This window comes from Astyanax mexicanus, chromosome 18, assembly GCF_023375975.1.
Source record: "Astyanax mexicanus isolate ESR-SI-001 chromosome 18, AstMex3_surface, whole genome shotgun sequence".
Taxonomy (NCBI): Eukaryota; Metazoa; Chordata; class Actinopteri; order Characiformes; family Acestrorhamphidae; genus Astyanax; species Astyanax mexicanus.
The window spans coordinates 25,662,857-25,682,999 of NC_064425.1; the positions used below are offsets into that span (position 1 = coordinate 25,662,857).

General features: G+C 39.2%; 1 protein-coding gene across 4 annotated transcripts in view; it reads left to right on the forward strand.

The window, feature by feature from the left end:
- The window catches only part of etv1 (ETS variant transcription factor 1), a 122,563-nt gene that overhangs the window by 46,978 nt on the left and 55,442 nt on the right, over positions 1-20,143 (forward strand). Inside the window, exon 1 of one of the 4 annotated variants that reach the window (XM_049466806.1) lies at positions 876-981. The exons of the other annotated variants lie outside the window; for them this stretch is intronic. The gene's annotated coding sequence lies outside the window, so the exon portion shown is untranslated. Of the gene's footprint in view, positions 1-875; positions 982-20,143 lie in introns of those variants that run through there. 4 annotated transcript variants of the gene reach the window in all.

Sequence of the window (20,143 nt, forward strand, 5' to 3'; positions counted from 1 at the left end):
GCCAGTGGCTCCTGCAGGGCTGGCAGCTGTCAGCGAGCCTATCCTTTACACTCTCTAGCCATCAATACTCTCCCTGTGCTGGGAGGTGCTGCTGTACACCTTCAGCACTTTTCCTGCAAAATAATGTAGTTTGAAGTGTCTGTTAAAGGTTTGAGGTGCTGGAGGAAGCTGAATGCTGTATTTGATGAACTTGTAAGGACTTTCAATGTTATGTATATAATGATATCATAATTAGTAAAATATTGTATAATATTGACTAAAATTTAGAAATACAACTCTGGAAAAAAAAAGAGACCACATGAAATGATGAGTTTCTTTGATTTTACCAAATTAAAGACCTCTGGAATATAATAAATAGTAAGATGGATTATCACAAGCCATCAAACCAAACAGAACTGCTTGAATTTTTGCACCAGGAGTGGCATAAAGTTATCCAAATCAGTGTGTAAGACTGGTGGAGGAGAACGAACCAAGATGCATGAAAACTCTGATTAAAAATCATGGTTATTCCAACAAATATTGATTTCTGAACTCTTAAAACTTTGCAAATATGAACTTGTTTTCTTTGCATTATTTGAGGACTGAAAGCTCTGCATCTTTTTTTGTTATTTCAGCAATTTCTCATTTTCTACAAATAAATGCTCAAAATGACAATATTTTTATTTGTAATTTGGGAGGAATGTTGTTCATAGTTTATAGAATAAAACAACGATGTTCATTTTACTCAAACATATACCTATAAATAGCAAAATAGCATTGATTGATCTATCATTCATTCATGTGCATTTAATGTGGCCACAGGGGGCGCTCACTGAGTTTGAGTCACTCTTTGAAAACGGATTGGGGGAAAAACACAGGACCACCTAGTTGGAAGTTTCACTAGTTTCTGATAGTAACTGTTTCTCTGATCATGTCAAAGGCAAAGCCACTGAACCTGCATATAGGAGTCTGAGGGGTGCCTCAGAAAACTCACTTAACAAGGTTTGAAGCTTTATTTTTATTTTTTGAGCCACATTATTTAATACGGTGGTTTAGCAGTTACCCTGTTAGCGGTAGTCAGACATAGCTGTACAGATGATGGTTTAGTGGTTAGTCTGTTAGCAGTAAGCTTGTTAGCAGCTAGCCTGGTAGCGATTAGCTTTTTATTATCTAGGCTGTTAGTGGTTAGCTTGTTAGCAGCTAGCCTGTCACCCAAATTTATCTAGTTATTTAGCTATCTAACTAGCATGGTGGCCTCTATTTTTGGCCATTTCAGTAGAAACTTTGAAAATCTAAGCTTACTGTAAATAAATGGAAGCGATTTACCTTACTCACCCAAACAAACAGTTTTCAGAAGAGAAATCTGCGTACATTAAAGTCCAGCGCTCGCATGACTTTGAAAGAAAATGGGTTTTTTAATCATTAAAGTTTACTCCGGCTTAAAATACCCTACATTAACTGGAAATGATATATACCTAAGCTTTTATTTTAATAATTATTAACATGATATTGTTGATATTGGCTGATGTATGTAATAATGTGTTTTTTCGAATCGCTGGGCGTATTTGTGGGACTGCGACATGGCCACACCCTTGTTCACTTAGAATTAGACTGAGACAAGTAGTGTACAATACAAAAAAAATTGCTACAGAAATGAGTGCTACAGAAATGTGATGTGATGTGACTGTTAGCGACATTAAAAAAAAAAAGTGTTTTTTTTTTTTTTTTTTTAAGTTTTTTTGAAATAGTTTTTTACTATTGGTTAGTTAATCAGAAATAGCTTTACAATTGGTTGTTTAGTGGTTAGCCTGTTAACAATTAGCATTTACCTTGCTAGCAGCTAGCCTGTTAGCGGTTAGCCTGTTTGTGTTTACCTTGGTAGCGACTAGCATGTTAGCAGCTAGCATGTTAGCAGCTAGCCTGTTAATGTTTAGCCTGTTACATCTCTCTGAAACAAGTTTTTATTATCATTACCTGGGGTCGTTAGACAGAATGTACAGATGGTGGTTTAGTGGGTGGCTTTTTAGCTAATGTTAATTAACTAAGACTTCGCTCTCCCAGAAACAAATCTTTAAATCAGTAATCAGGTTAGTTGACTTAACCTAATTAAAAAAGCTGTACTGAGCCCTGTGTAACTCTGTGTATCTGTACTAGAGGCTAGGTTAGCATAGTGAGTTGCAGAACCCAACACTACAGAAAAAAAACACTTATTTCTGCTCTCTGTTCTTCCAGTCACTCTGTCATTCTCCTCTTAACATTTGGAGTTTCAGTGTGTGCAGTGTTCAGAGTTAAACATCCAAAAAAAATAATGACTTTATTTTACTTCAGGGTCCTTCCTCAGTCTGGACCCCCAGTGTCTGTCTTTCTCTCTTCACTCTGCTTACACTTCTGTCATGTTATACAAAGCAGTGCATTGGAGCATCGTGGAAAGAAGCGCTTATGTCAATGTGGTATTTATCACCTTTGCTAAAAAAGAAATTAGTGTGAAAAATAAGGTCATAGATCACAGAGGGTTAGATTAACTGTCAAAGAAAAAATCAATGACTGGTGAGCCACTTGCCGTCCTTGGACATGGGACAAGCCAGCGAGAGGCAAAGTTGCCTCAGGTTGCCCAGGCTACTGTGAAACTTCTGCTCTGAACCCATTATTAAATGCCACTTCGACTATGTGAATAGACTGTCAAACTCATCCAGTGATGAAAAACTGCTTAGCAGCACCAGTTATGCTACTCCTGTTCTGTAGTGCATTATTAAGTGCAAGTTGCCGTATTGATGATAGCAGGGAAACAAATCTTCACAAAAATAATTCAAAATTCAGGAGAAAAGGAAACCTTGGTACAGTTTAATGTACTAGTCCTCACCCTTCTTGTGTTGTGACATCACTTGTGATGGGGGATATAAAGCTGAGTAGCTTTTAAATAGGTGGGACATTTTATCCTAGCTAAACTGGGAGACAAATACGAGAAAATTAGAAATAAATTCAATTAAAACAAAGACTGTTTATGCACACTGTACTTTTGAGGTAGTTCTCTGCCATCTTGAAACTGAGTCACAATTGTTGTGACAGTTGACTGTCAAGTCACTGAGAAGTCAAACCTTTTGAACTAAGTTCATGCCATTTGTTGTATGGTACTCTTTATTCTTATTCACACCAGACCAGATATTTTTAGCAACAGATATAATTCATTAATTGCAATTAATGTTGCAATCTGTTCCCCTAGCCTACCTTTTTTTTGTTTTTTGTTTTTTTTTTGCCAAAAAAAAAGAAAAAGAAATGGCTGAATAACAAAAAAAGATGCAAAGCGTTCAGATCTCAAATAATGCAAACAAAACAAGTTCATAACAAGTTTTAAGAGTTCAGAAATCATTATTTGGTGAAATAACAATAGTTTTTAATCCCAGTTTTCATGCATCTTGGCATGTTCTCCTCCACCAGTCTTACACACTGCTTTTGGATAACTTTATGCCACTCCTGGTGCAAACATTCAAGCAATTCTGCTTGGTTTGATGGCTTGTGATCATCCATTTTCTTCTTTATTATTTTCCAGAGGTTTTCAGTTTGGTAAAATCAAGAAAAATCGTTTTTAAGTGGTCTCTATTTTTTTCCCAGAGCTGTGTATTACAATGTAGGCTTTTTTCATATGACAGTGACAATATGCAATATTGTCTTTTAGAACAGCAGTATTACTTTTGTACTGTAAGCAGACTCTTATACTGTACCTCCTCATGAGTTAACTATCCATCCTTGTGAAGATCAGATTGCATTTAGCTCCAGGGCTCTGTTCTGTGGATCTGAGCTGTTAGCCTGTCCATCACCCCCTGTGTGTGTGGAGCATGGTAGGGGAAGAGAACAGATGGGAATCCGATTGAAGAGATGGGTCGCTTCTAATTACCTAATGAGCAAAAGGATCAGCTTGATTTGTCTCTTTGGTGCTCTTGTTAGGTTAAGTGGGGAGAATCGACTGAGGGGCCAGACTGCCATCTTGGCTCATTCTCTCCTCCTTGCTCATCTTTATCTCTATAACTCTGCAGCTTCATTGACATAATGTAGTGTTTAAACTCTAGCACAACTAGCAAACATGTAGTACCTTAGGAATATGACCATAACTGTTACGTTTTTGAAGCTAGCTATGCTAACCCAGGTTTCCAATATTCTACTTAACTTTATTTAACACACAGGCCCATCCTAAACATCTAATCCGGGGAGAGAACTAAGATTAGTGGTGAGCTAGCTAACATTAGCGGCTAGCTATATAACATACTAACTTTAGCAGCAAGCTAGCTAACATACTAACGTTAGCCGCAAGGTAGCTAACATACTAACTTTAACTAGCTTAAACGAGCTAGCTAACGTTGCCAGGGATAGAACTGAGGTAAGTGGAAAGCTAGCTAACATTAGCAGCGAGTTAGCTAACATACATACAATGTCAACGGAAAAATAGCCAACGTTACCAGGGAGAGAACTCAAGAAATTATGACTACCTTAAATTTATATTTATTGAGGTCTTAAAAAGCATTAAATTTGACTTTTAAAATGGTGCAAGAACTCTGATTTAGAGGTCTGTTGGCCACCACACTCCAAAGAAGGTCCAAATATCCAAATTCCTGCTCTTACTGTTTTGTGGAGGTGAATCTTGGTTATAGAGTTGTGGTAAAACATATGCATCAGGATCTTGTTAGGCTGTCTGGGACCTTATATGTTAGGCTAAGAGTTAACCTATAAGAGTCAGCCTCACAAGCTCCTGACATATCCGTTTCACCCATGCTTTATACCAGTGTTCTCAAGTCTCACGCTTTGAGCGTGTGACACACGCACCTCAGCGAGTTAACACGCTCACACGCCACACATGGTATTTCTCATGCTTGCCAATCCATCGGCTGCATATTATAATGTACTCTCATTGAGCCAATCAGAATATAGATCGCTCTGTTGTTAGACAGATCTAGTAAGAGGGTGGAGTTTCAGCCAGAGTGTCAGGCACGGGGAACTGTCCGATTCGAAAGTTCTGAAACACACGTCGGTGAACAACTGAGGAAGAACTGCACGCACACCCAAGTGGAAGGTATAACTCTGTTGTTCATTTGAAATTCTACTCTTCTTTTGATTATTGTTACTCCTTTAACTGAACTAATTATACTACCTGTTGTCATGGAAGCTGAAGATAATAATTCTCTTGAATGTCTCTTGAAATGTTCTAACATTTTGTGAAGAGAAAAAAGTGTAAAGTAATTGTTAATCATCATAGTCCACAACTTGCAACATGATTTCAAAGCCAGAAGCTATGATAGCTTGTAGAATTAAATCAGTAATCCTCAAAATAAAGACCTATTAAATATGATCATTACAGGGCCTCTAAAGCAATTTGAGGCTATATAAGGGTTATTTAGTTGCACAGCTCTGGAAGGAATTAAGAGATTTCAGTTTCTGAATCAGCTTTGCTGATTTTGCTATTTATAGGTATATATTCTTACACACAGCTTTTGGGTAACTTTATGCCACTCCTGGTGCAAAAATTCAAGCAGTTTAGCTTCGTTTGATGGCTTTTGATCATCCATCTTCCTCTTGATTATATTTCAGAGTTTTTTTGCTAAAATCAAAGAAACTCATTATTTTTAAGTGGTCTCTTATTTTTTCCAGCGCTGTATGTGAGTTATATTTTTTAAAGTTCTTTTAGTTTAGACAATAAAACAATAACTATATTCGATTCCCTTAAGAACCTTTTAATAGATTGCTTTACAAAATAACTTTATTTATATTATGCTTATGAATGTGATGAACCGCAGTATATTGTCAAACTATAAATCAAAGTAAAGTGTTTGGACGTTTTTGTGGTAAAGTTAGCAGTTATCCTGCTATAATCTTATCCAACTGTCACATACGTTGGTCTAAATTACACAATTTCTTTAAGTTCTTTTTGGAAAACTCTTTCCAGTTACACATTGGGTATATTGTATGTCTACAGAGAATAGGCCTTGTGTTTCAGAATTCAGGTTGTGTCAACTCTAGTTCTGTGCCCCAGCGTGATGAATAGGGCATTCAGACAAGCACCAGTAAGCACAAAAAAGCCTCATTGGTGTAAGACTGAAAATTAATCTCCTGGTGTTTTCTTTTTTTATTTCTAGCTGCTGGTGCTGTAGAGAGGACAGATTGAGAGGAGGGTCTCTGAGGCTACCCCCAGCAGCTGTTGTAATTCATGTTTGTGAGAAGTGTGTTCATGTAATTCGTGTCTGAGAGTGTGTTGATGTGCGTCGACGCCGCTCCCAGCGTGAGGGCTGAGTTTTGCGTCGTCTCAGTGTGACCCCCCCTACCTATTGACCATGTTGCACATTATAAATCAAAGGCGGCCGTGGCGCTCCTGCAAGTGGCTAATGAAGGCTCATTTTTAACATCGCTAAATGGTCCTGACAAAAACTCTAATGAGGAAATCAATAATTTAGCGATTGTTGCTCTGCTTATACTAATACATCCCACTTGTTGGGTTGGAATCCAGCAAAGGAGAGGCCATTTTTTACTGTTCCGTTTCTGCACGTCAGCATGTTTTATTTTTTTTCTTCTTCTTCTCAGAGGCCTTAGATTAATCTTCTCTAGGAGTTTGTGACTGATGGTCAGATTTTTGCCAATTTTATAAATGATATTAAAAAGTGGTTACATATACTAAAAAAAGTAAATTGGCTTATGAGCATAACACATCCACTTGGAACAAAATACAAAATAAGATGCTGAGGTGGCCACTTTCTTGCTAGTTTGCTTTTACGAACAGTAGATTGATGGTAAGAGAGCATTTCTTGTGTAGGATCTTTTCTGAAGTTTTTGAGACAACACTCCCATTAAAAAAAAGGAATAACCCACTCAGATTCTTGCAAAACTTGTGTGAAAATAATTACAGTTGTGATCTGATTGGACAGTACACTCTTAAATGCTACTTTTGGGTAGCGTACCTCTTGGTGAAAGATATATAGACATGCATGTAAAACACTCTCAAAGACACGTCTTTAAACTGAGAGAAGCAGGATGGTCATTTAGACGAATTGCCCATTTTCTTTACTGTCCATCGTTTTTAAATGTGAAAATCTATGCACTGGATTATAAGGCACACTATTAATAAACGTCTATTTTCTGGTCTATTTTCATACACAAGACGCACTGGATTATAAGGTGCATTTTTTTTTCAAAGTCAAACCAGCGCTGGATGTAAATCTACACAGATCTCTCCTAAAATCTGTTCATTTGGGCAAGTAAAACGCTTCCGTCCGGTAACCCAGGGAAATGTAAGCTAGCGTATCGTTCAACATAGCTTGTTTTAACACAGTAAACAGGAAGATTACTGTCCGTTATACTCTCCTCTGAACGTCGAAAGAGCTAACTTGCGCTTAGAATGGTTTAATGCTAATGCTGCTCCAGCAGTGCTAGCAGGGGTTAGGAGCAGGCTATAGGCCGATAACACTCACCTCTGGACACCTAAAGAGCTAGCACTTAGCGGGTAATGCGAATGCTGTTCCAGCAGTGCTAGCAGGGGTTAGGAGCAGGCTACAGTCCGATAACACTCACCTCTGAACGTCACAAGAGCTAGCGCATAGAGAGTAATGCTAATGCTATTCCAGCAGTGCTAGCTGGGGTTAGGAGCTGGCTACAGGCTGATAACACTCACTTAAGAACAGCAAAAGAGCTAGCGCTTAGCGCAGTTAGCAACTAATGCTAATACTGCTTCAGTCTCGAGTCTTGTTGCTGGAGAACTAAACTATAGAACTAAACAATAATGCTGCATTTCAGTGGAATGTCTTTGCTGCTCTGTACATTCTGACTTCATACATAGGATGCACCAGATTATTAGGCGCACTGACAATTTTTGGGAAAATTAAAGGATTTTATAAAGGATTTTTTATTGCAAAAAATACGATTTGTCCAAATATAAAGCTCTCTTTATGATATAAAGGCTCTATAGATTATGAATTTGAGGTCCTTCGGAGATATTCAAGTCAAGAACCAATGAGGAACCTGTGTTCTTATGCTGTATAATTTTTTTATCCTGTTTCTTTGCATTAGCGGCTAAACCTCGTCGCTGTATAAATCGTACGTTACCGAAATGCAAACAGATGGTGGCTTTGCGCTATGAAGGTCACTGTCCATGATCCTGGCCCCAAAGAGGGCACGTGCTGAGCAAAGACGGGGGTCCGTCTCCACAGCCTACCCTTAATTGAAGGGGCAGTTACATTACCCTCTTTAGCCCCTAGCTGGGCTCAGGCGCAGGAGTGGTCTGTGCCACATGCTTTAGTCAGCCGCTTTGAGTCCTGCTGGCAGTCTGCCATATTTACGCTTCCCTGATGTATACTGAGGACAATGCATGATGGATAAGAGGATTAGTGCTTCTTATATTGCAATAATATTTCCAATTGAAAGTGTAGCTTATTGGAATCATATTATTTGTTGTTACATTGTGACTATGCAGTTTGCAACAGTGGTTTTCAAATGAATGTTATTTTTATTATGACTATTTCTCACCATATTTGTGTATTCAGTACTGCAACAAGTTTCTATTAATTGCTTATTTGATTTTAAAGCAAAACTTTTCTGTACGCCAAGATTGATTTCGTATTACATTTCACCTTCTGTATAATAAGTCTTCTGTATCAACTGGCATATAATAATGACTATAGAAAAAACATGGATGTTGTGGATCCATTCCTCCAAGTTCAGTAGAAAAAAAAGGCAAAAATTGTCCAACATGTCAAATTTGCAAACTTTTTCTCATCTTAATTTCAGTGTAACAAATAGGGCTGGGGCGACGCGTCGACATAATCGACGTCATCGATTACAAAAATACATCGATTTGCATAACGTGCGTCGGCGCGTCGTAAACATGGCGGCGCCTGTGGAGAGCATTAGAGGTTAGATCGGGCCCAAAAATTCCAACTGGCTGTTTTCGGGCTGTTTTAATGAGCGAAATATGATCAGAATTATGTTAATTAACACGGTAACATAGAAGCATAGAACTATTATTTAATTAAAATGATTTTTAAGAACAGCTAAACACAGTTCTGCAAGTCAAACGCGGAGGAGTTCACGTGCGAGAGACACAGAGAGAGAGAGAGAGAGAGAGAGAGAGAGAGAGAGAGAGAGATTTGCGTGTTCTGATGTGAGCTACTCACAGGTGAAGGTTCTCTTTGATCTCCTCGTGCTCATATTCTAGTCCCACACATAAGTCTGCAGCTCCCTCAGTGTTTTCTGCCGTATTTTGCGGCTAGCGCGAGCGCTTACAACTGACACCGCGGACCGCGAGGTGCCGCCGCGTTTGTGCCGAATCCGACTCTCTGCTGAATCTGACTCCCGCTTCGCGGACAGAATCGGCACAACACCGCCGCTGTAGAACTGCGGTAGTGAAAACAGCGCTTATAAATAAATTAGTTTAGTTTCACTTTCAGTTTTCGTTATTTTTTTTTAAATAAAAATATAATTAAAAAACAGACGCCTACATCTCGGACTATTTTCTGGAGCCCGGGTCGGATTTACGGGCGGGCCTCGGGTCATGTCGGGTTCGGGCAGAGAATCTAAGCTCTAGAGAGCTTGGACTCCGGAGAGCAATCTCCAGCTACAAAAAAACGCCAGCGGGCATCTAAAGTTTGGGAGCATTTCACGCAAAAGGGCAACAATGTGGTCCTCTGCCATACGTGCAAAAGGAGCACTTGAAGCGCAAACATCCAGGAGCACTATGTCAACAGGGTCACACAGTAAGTTACCGTTTACATCAGGGTCTCCGCGGGTGTCCTTAAAAAGACTTAAGGCTGTCTACCAAAGGTTTTAAACCTGCCACAGGCAGAAATTATACATTTTTGGTTTATATTTGTGCATGGCATTTCGCAGTTTCCAGAAACAGTAGCATTATTCATAAGTTCAGGTGTTTAGCTAAGCTAGCTGCCTTAAGTTATTTTAGCTAGCGCCGTCGGCGCTGCGGTGTCACACCGTTTTCTGTCACCGTCGGAATTTTGTGACCAGTGCTCACGGTTATGAGCGTTCATTGGCAAAACGGAAGCTTTCTATACCTACACCTTACCCTCAGCCCTAAACTGAACCGTTTTGGCCAGTCGGGGTAAACATTAGAAACGAACACGTTTCAAATCGGCCAGTGCACCGGTCTGCTGAGAACTACTTGCCAGTGGTCACAAAATCTAGCGGTCACAGAAAACAGTGCAACACACGGTTGTGGTGTATGGGAGCTTATCCATTTTTAGCGTTATAGATCTAAACAACGTGCTGTACATGTAAGTGATTATAAGTGTGGGGTTTGGTTTAGTAGGCTTGTGTTGTTGTTGTTGTTGTTGTTATTATATATAAATATAGTAATTTATCGTTTGCTTTAAAACGTAAAATAATTATTTAAATATGTTTCTCAATGAATAGATTAGTCGACTAATCGAAAAAAATAATCGTTAGAATAATCGTTTAAAAAATAATCGTTAGGGACAGCCCTAGTAACAAATCTGTTGCTGAAACATCATTAATGTGGTTGTTGTCACTGAATTGTAATGCTCAACATGGCGTCTATTTACAGTTCAACAAAAAGAGCCAATCAGTGCAGTAGTCAAAACAAGTTGAAAAATGTATGACACTATTAAACTACTTTTTTCTGTCATAATTAATTTGTAATTTTTAAATAATTTGTCAATTAAAAAATTATGACTTCCGGCCTCTCCTTATTTATACATACAAGAGCCTGTTCTTTTGTGACTGGAAACGACTGCAATACATTGCAAATAAAAAAATCCTCTGATTAAATAGACTTTCCTATAAGGATTTCTCCATCACCAGGTAGCACAGTGTGCTTAATCTAATCTGAATGTTCACCTTTATGTCACAGGCCCACAAATCCAATCAGTATCTTATATAAGGGTGGTTTCACACCTGTAGTTCGTTTCCCTGCTCTGAATCAGTTGATGAGTTTACTTGGACGTTTCCCCCTCTGTTTAATTTGTTTTCACACAGGCAAAAACCTAAATGCTACAACAAACCATGCAAGCATATGGTCTGATTGATCAGAGCTGTCAGGTGTGGGAGCAATAAAATAAATATAGCAAGAAGGTCCTGTGTTCCCTACCAGCATGTACTTCTCTGGAAAGAATTAAGAAACCACTTTGGTTTCTGAATCAGTTTCTCTGATTATGCTATTTATATTGTCATTTCAAGCATTTATTTGCAGAAAATGAGAAATGGCTGAAATAACAAAATAGTGCAAAGAAAACAAGTTCATATAAATAAAGTTTTAAGAGATCAGAAATCTATATTTGGTGGAATAACCCGGGTTTTTAATCACAGTTTTCATGCATCTTGGCATGGTCTCCTCCACCAGTCTTACACACTGCTTTTGGATAACTTTATGCCACTCCTGGTGCAAAAATTCAAGCAGTTCAGCTTGTTTTTTTGGCTTGTGATCATCCATCTTCCTTTTGAATATATTCCAGAAGTTTGGTTTTCAGTTTGGTAAAACCAAAGAAACTCATAATTTTTAAGTAATTAATAGTTGTGCAGTGTGAATGGGTAGCACGGCATCCACACAGTTGCATCAGTAAACGGGGTCTTCAAACATGAGAAACAATTTCTGCAAATACGCTGCTCAGTATGAAAACAGCTAAGCATAGAGGAGCAGCAGAAACAGCGTTTTTTTTTTTCAAAGCTATGATAATTAATCTGGGTAATTAATCAAGTTAAACTGCACCTGAACAGCCATTTAGTTCAAATACAAGGAGAAAATTGATAGCCTATTTGGGTCGAGACTGCATCACACTCTGACCTCATATGAACCACTCTGGAGTTCTTGTGTCTTTTTTTTTTTTTTTTTTTGTACTCTCCCAGGTGCAATTGCTGTTTTTACACTGCTCAAATTTTAACCAGACCAAATAGTGCTGGTGTGAAAATACCCTAGAAACACATGTAAAAGTGACGCAAATCTGATTTGAAAAAATTGGATTTTACATATCAACAAAACACTAAAAAAATCATCTGTGCCACATTAAGGCAAAAAAAAAAGAAAAACATTTAAAACATTTCAGCCTGGTAAATTGAACATAGCCATGGCTTATCAACCATATGGACAATCACATCCTGCATAGACTATCTGAAACCTGGTCTTGAGCTGTATTTTTCAGCAAGAAAAGGAACTGAATGAAACGGATTATACAGGATACCTGTACTGAAATGTGAATATTTTAATGAGCTGATTTAGTTGTAATAGGACAAGATCTGAAAATTCTTCTCTTTATTAATTTTTTTATTTCGCATTGTGCAACAGTTGATAGATACCACTCACCATTCTCTCTATAGATAATTATTTCAGGCCGAAGACAGAAATAACTCATTTGTATCACGTCTTCTTCGCACGGCACATTTACGTATATTGGCAATAATTATACACTCGCCATTCTGGAGAACATTATCAAAGTGAATTAACACTCTCTTTTGTTACCAAGTCTTGATGCAGAGCCTCAGGTAATTATGTGTGAATGACCCGCTGGGTGTGATATTGAGTGATAATGAAGATGGGCCTTCATCCATCCGTCTCTGCCTCTTCTTCTTGTCAGAGAGGTCTGCACACTCCGGACCTCCATTACTTAACGGTCGGGGGCTTGCAGGACCCTGGCTGTGAGCAGGCATCCCGACTGACCTTTCTGACCTCTGGAGCTCAGTTTACATTAGCAAATGATCAAAGATCAAAATTCTCCAGCGTGGATCTTTAATCACTCGGAGAGAACTCTTTCTGCAGGGATGCAGAAGACATTTTTTCTGAAGTTATACAGAGTTGTAGTAGCTTGGCACTTCTTTTAGAAGATCTTTTTCTTTTTTGATGTTCAGTCATATCTGCATTCAATGGCTATTCAGTTCAATATTATACTAATGTATTTACACTTACAGTACTTCTTCCATTCGGCACATAGATAATTATTGATTTACAGTTGCAAGAAAAAGTATGTGAACCCTTTGGGATTACTTGGATTTCTGCATAAATTGCCCATTAAATGTGTTCTGATCTTCATCTAAGTCACAACAATAGACAAACACAGTCTGCTTAAACAAATAGCACACAAAACATTATATGTTTGCATGGTTTTATTGAACACAACATGTATGTGAAGCTTTGGATTTAATAACTGGCAGCAAAAACCTCAACCAAACGTTTCCTGTAGTTGCAGATCAGACCTGCACAACATTCAGGAGGAATTTTGGATTATTCCTCTTCACAAAACTGTTTCAGTTCAGCTATAATATTCTTGGGATATCTGGTGTGAATCGCTCTCTCGAGGTCATGATGCCACAGCATCTCAATTGGGTCTCAAGAAGGTGTAGTTTATACTGTTGAAGCCATTCAGTTGTTGATTTACTTCTATGTTTTGGGTCGTTGTCCTGTTGCATCATCCATCCTCTGTTGAGCTTCAGCTGGCAGACAGATGGTCTTAAGCAGGGGTCTCAAACTCATTTTGCCGAGGGCCACATTGGCATATTGGCTGTCCTCTGAGGGCCAGATGTAACTTATAAATATAAGAAAATGTAACCAGATGTAATACAAAATGAATGTAATTACTCCTTAATGTTAAATAACTCTCAATATACTATTTATTCAATCAAATATTACAGTTGCATGGAAAAATGGTTGCTTGTTGCTCTATTAACATAAATCCTTTTAATTTATAAGTTATATTAACTTTGATCAAAACGTTTGATACTGAAATAAGGCTTAATAAATATAAAATCAAAAATTGTGAGCTGTGACAGATTTAGCATTTCCTCAGATTTAGCAGTTCCTCATCCAACCACTAGTCGGAGCTGCAGCTGCAGCACCACAAGCCCGCAGTCTTTGCTTAGTCAGAGCTGCAGCCCAGCCACGGGCTACAGGGCTCAGCTGAGCCAGTCTGGAGCGTTTTTAAAAATTTGTAAGTTCTTCTGTGTATGAAATAAAATAACCCCACTAACCGGATAATACAGCTCTCTACAGTTCATATTTCAGCCCAAGCAGCTAACAGCAGCAGTTTAGAGCAGCGTCACGGAGTCACTGCTCGGATTACATTATAAACAGGTCAGTTAGCGCGCTGCTAACCTCAGGATGTTTATAACTACGGAGTTTAGTGGACACACCACGGCTGCAAGGTTAGACTGTTGAAGGCTACTGAAGACTACTAAAGCAGGCAACGCAGCGTAAGCAAAAAAAAAAAAAAAAACCACACACACACACCAAAATACAAGTTAAGATAAAATATGAAAACGAACATAATAAAGCATAAATAATTAAATTGAATTGCGGGCCAGATGTATGTTTATTTTGTTAACCCGTGAGGGGCCGTATGAAACCGCGTCGCGGGCCGCATGTGGCCCGCGGGCCGCTACTTTGAGACCCCTGGTCTTAAGTTTTCCGGCAAAATGTCATGGTTAACGGCAATCCGTCCAGGCCCTGTGGCAGCAAAGCAGCCCCAAACCCTGATGCCCCCTTCACCATATTTTTTTACAGTTGGGATGAGGTTTTGATGATGGTGTGCTGTGCCTGTTTTTCTCCTATTGGACTCCAGGTTGGCTGACTCCTTGCTCCAATTAGCACTTAGAAAAGTAATTGGCCTAGGGGTACACATACTTTTTCCACCCTCGCTGTGAATTTTAATATGTTGTGTTTAATAAAACCATGCAAACATATAATGTTGACTGTGTTTGTCTATTATTGTGACTGTGAAGCTCCTGAGCTCTTCAACAATCTGTGTCACAATATCAAGCTTAATTGTAGCCTACTGCCTATGGAAAAGAAAAAAAAATACTGTTTGCCTCAGAGCACATAATGGTATTAAATGATAGTGTATCAGCCCTGCTGTGCCTGATCTACTTGTACCAGAACAGCACATACTAACACACCACCACCATGATAATCAGTGTAACTGCTGTGCTGAGAATGGCCCACCAACCAAATAATACCTGCTTTGTGGTGGTACTGTGACCAGAAAACCAGTGCAAAATAAGGATTATAAAATATGCAGAGAAACAGAAAGACTACAGTGTTAAAGTATAGAACTACTAAGTATCTTATGTGATTAAAGATGTCGAAAAACAAGAGGGCATTCATAATATTCTAATTGGTCTGTGCATATGTCTGCCGTTCTCAAAATTCCTATTACAATCAGAAAGTAAAGAAGCAATATGTTGGAATGAGATTGGAGATGGTTGTTTCAGATGAAACTTTTTGGCCCTGGGCATGATTAGGCAAAGGTAACTTTAGCAGAACTTTTCTTTCGAGATGAATATTTCATCAGTGACACGTTGAATCAGAGCGCAGGCCTTTTGTTTGGAATGAGGGTCCAGGTTCATGTCATTGTTTGACATTGTCACTCGCTCTTTAATAGCCTGTGCAGACATCAGTAGACAGCAGCGTCTAACAGGAGCGGACTGAGAAGCTGCACTCTTTACACGCTGTGACTTCATCAGCTGCAAGGCTCCTGCATGCACGACTTACAGATTCAGCCAAGGAACATCTTTATTTGAAAGAACATTTGCAGTGGTTTTAAAATATTTTAGTTACTCAGAATAGGTCTGTAGGATTTACAAAACGTGTTCATGTAATAATTTGCACAAAATCAGCTCAGTCTCAGTTGTTTCTTGCCAGTTTTAGTCCCTTTTAGAATGAGCGGTTTAAGGGCTCTGGCACTTTTTTTTTTGTAAATAAGCTGTTGTTTGCCACACCATGTATACGTTTAGCAATTACTATATATTAGTGTTAGCTTGTGCTAAATGGTGAAACATGACTTGCCACAGATCCCTCCTTCAGACAAAGTCTGCTGCCTAATCCTGCTGTGTACTGTGTCTAAGGTTCTCAACCAGCAGACCAAAATGGCTTTTCTTCAACAGATCTAGTGGTACACCAGGATACACCACCAAAGAGCAGGTGGTATTAGAGTGTTGGGTCATTCTCAGCACTGCAACAACACTGGCATGTTAGTGGTGTGTTAGTGTGTACTGTTTTGGTACAAATGGATCAGACACAGCAATGCTGCTGGAGTTTTTAAACACCTCAGTGTCACTGCTGGACTGAATAGCCATCCAATCAAAATATCCATCAAAAATGTCCTGTGGGCAGCTTCTTGTGAAAACTGATAAAGGTCTAGAGGACGACAAACATAGACTATGCAGCAACAGATGTGTTGGTGTCATTAGAGAGTTGTAATACTAATATTGCTACATATTAATTAATGCTGTTTACTACGTTACTAAGTTAAAGCTACTGCTACTGTGCACTGAATTTACATAATTTGACTGCAATGGCTTAAAAACACAAATCGGCATGATTTGCCAGTATGGTTGGTATTGGAATTCATGTTGAAAAGCAGTTGTGTCTGGTTGTGTTTATTTGCTAGCTTTGTAGTAAGGCTGTACAATATATCGTTTAAGCATTGTCAATAGTCACATCGCAGGACGTGCTATATATCCTAAGGCAATTAAATCGAACACGTCATGTTGCAACGATTTGATTTTTGACACAAGAAGTAGATACATAGTGTTGTAATTTTTGAAGTGAACAGCGCTGTCTCTGTCTCTGTGCAAGAGACAGGCTGCTGCTGCCTGAGAAGCACAAAAAGGAGGGAGAGGGGGAGTGGGCTTAAACACAAGGTAACCGCATGGCCTCTACATGGCTGGGCACGTGCTTGTAAACGCAGCCGCTCACAGCCTGTCGAAAGCTGTGCACAATTTGCGTAGATAGTTCCAGTTACAATAGAAATCATGCTTTTAATCCCAGAAAAAACACTCTTATTTACCTTTTAAAGGCCATTTAAATGCCTTTTTAATGGAATGATTACTGTTGTTTTGCAGTCTTCCTCGGGTTTTGAGTGATCGGCTGACTCTAAAGCGCTGACTCAGCTCTCGGTCGGTCCGGATCTCTGACGCGAGACAACATGCCAGTAGGGGCGGGGCTGGTGATGTCACGGGTCCTGCATTGTTTAATAATGAAATATATATCGTCAAAAAAAAACATTGCAATGTCAAAACTTTAAATGTCCAGTATGTTTGTCTGATTTCCTGCTGAACTATTTGATTTAATGGATGGTTGGTTGGTAAAAAGCCAATCATACAATGTAATGTTTAGGTCTAAACTCTAATAAAACTGATGAAACAAGCTAAACGTCTCCACACCACAATGTAGACAGATGTCTTATGTTATTAACCCAAATCTGTCAAGCAGCAAACCACTGAAGCGATCCGAGTCGTTATTACTTTCCCAATAAACACATCACTCTTACTGTAACACTGAGCTCTCACTGTTTGGGAAAGTCTCCAAAGAACCATTAATGAAGGACTCTGTTTGATGACCTATGAACATGTTAGTGTGTTGTCATTTTGTTGGAGGAAAAGAAAAGCACCATGAGTGCTTTGTTTGCAAGAACGCTTCAGGGCTTCCGCCAGGGGAGTGCTTTGACTCATAATACCAGACTGGAGTAGGAGAAGACATGGCTGAGCCAGGGAAAGCTCCTCAGAACATCAGCGCCAGAGTCCCTCGTGAGAAATCACCTGCTTTAAAGGGACTGTCAGGGAAAATGGGTTTTCTTAAGACTTCTTTAGAAGTGAAACTATTGTATTTTTCACTGCAAGACTTCTGCTGTGTTGGTTGTCCCAGATGCAGTTCTTATTTGGTTAGAGATCTAAGTTCAGACCCTTTAAATATAAATATAAATGTATTTTATTTGCATTTGCACTTTTCTAATTAATCAGCATCAAACTGAAAATAAAGCCTTTATTAAAAACTGTTGATACAAAATGCACATTGGTTAAAAATGTAAAGCAAATGTGTAGCTCATTTTGCAATTCAGCCAGAGATTGCAGAATTACATTTTAATTGTTGGTCTACATTCTAACCCTAAGAGTTAATAAGCAGGGTAATACATTACTAAATTAGAGAAAGCTGTGACCATATAGAAAATTCTAAAACAACAAAACAAAAAATAATTTCAAAGTACATTTTAAGATTTGTTTTTGTTTGATTGCATTTTCCAACAACATTTATTTTTTAGAAACACTCTTTCTCACAGAAAGTTTAAAAGAGATTTTCATATTTGTTCATTTACAGTGCATAATATCATTTTGGTGGCACGGCAGCTTGAATTAAAGTCCCTATCCAGGTTGGGTTTCTATGTTTTTCTTATGTCTGAGTGGGTTTCTTGGAACTGTTTCCTCAGTCCCAACAGGAAACTGTAAATTGCCCAGAAAAATTTGATACTTTTGTCCTGGTGCGCATGTAAAATTTCAAATATGCATGGAGAATTTTGAACTAAAAAATGTCACAATGATGGTCCCATACTGTTGCACACTTAAGGGATCTTGGTAGGAATGGCAACATTAAAAAGTGCTAAATGCTTTACTGTTCCAATTGTTTTTTAAGAATGTATTGCAGGCCTAAAAAGCAAGAATGGATGTAATGGATGTATATTAAGAAATTCAATTTGACTAGACAAAATATAAAAAATATAAATATCTTCAGTTCATACTCGTTTATACTAGTTTTTGTTCGTGAAATAGTCAAAGTACTTTTCAAACATTTTTTTTATCATTATTTGGGGTTATATATTAAGGGCATTGCTTGATGAATGATATTCTATCTCAGCAGAAAAGGCTGTCCTTGCAGCTGTGAATTCTCAGTGGAACTTCCCTCAGTGAGTGTTCAGCCTCCCAGTCTATTAAACTCAGTACACTTACCCTGGTGATCATTTGTATAGTGTTTCGAGATCGATACATTACAGGTTCTAACTCCATAGTAAGCCATTCATTAAACTCCCTGCACTGTCCTCCTCAGTTTAAAAGTACCAAATCCATTATCCTCCAGCTCACGGACAGTATGATCCGCGGGCGTCCCTGCAGTTCAGCCAACCCCTCGGCCCGGCACTCTTTAATTTCAGTCAATACAAGTCAAGTTCTGATGAATGCACCCATTTGTATCATTCATGTTCACTATAATATCCTCCTGCATCCTCCAACTCTACGCTGGATCAGAACGGAGCCAAGGATGAAGTGTTCATGGAATTCGCCTGGGAAAATGGGCCTGAACTGCTGCTGCCTGAACCCTCAAAAAGCTCCCAGATAAATCAAAGAGAAGCAGTGCTAGCTGATCAATCCAAGTTTCTCCAGCATTCCTCTTGATTTATTCTGCAAAACGGAAAATCGGATCAATTGATTTGGCGTGAAAACATAAATACAGATCCACAATCAGATCAGGGAAGGCACTTAGCTGTTGGAGTAGTGAAAGCGTTCGCTGCTGAAGGTTTGTGGTTGAAGGTGCCCTCAAGGTTAGAGGCCTGGTCTTGTCAGATCAGAGGATGGGGTATTAGCAGGTAGTAAAGAGGGAGTGCATTAGCCCCCGAGGCCCTGCTCTCGGCCGGGGTAGAGCCTGACCTTTCTGGAGCTGTTGAGTGGCCCCACTGGTGACGCTAGGAGACAGGCCTCCTCAGGTGGAAGGGAATGGCGACGGGCTGAATTATTCAACGTGGACGCCGAGCACGCTGAGGGGACTGATGTCCCCTGACACACTGTGTGAAAGCCCCCTCACCTCCCACCCATTCTTTCTGCCTCTGCACCACGTCATCCACCCTCCAGGCTGTCGCTCCGGGTGTGTCAAAAACACAGTCGGCAAGTTCGATAACACCCTCACCGCCGCCGCTGCTGCGCCCACTTTAAAACGGCGAATCTGACAAGGAAAGACTATTATCAGCAGCATGCAAGTCCAGCAGGCAGCTGTGGTCGGCTGGGCTTGTAGAGTAAATTTTTAAAGCGAGGGGTTATTGTGAAAGGGTGTGTGGGCATGATGAAGGGCAGATATGTGGATGAACCGCAAGGTACCTGGGGAATACAGAGCAACAGCCTGGGAAACAGTCGATAACAGTAACTCTGAAATACCAAATGGCTTAATTACAGTTCCTGCTGTAGTTACAGGCCTTAATATTAAAAAAATATATATTTGGTAGAGCGGTGTTGATGCACAGCTACTTCATTCATCCAAAATATATAGTATACTGTAAGGCTTTCCAAATATAAAATGTCAACACTAGTTGTTTGTTTTCGACTTGTAAAGTAACCTCACTTCTACATTTAGAAGAAAGATGACCTTTAGCAATGAAAAAAATACTACAGGCAACTCCTCTGAGAGTTGACTCATTAAAGC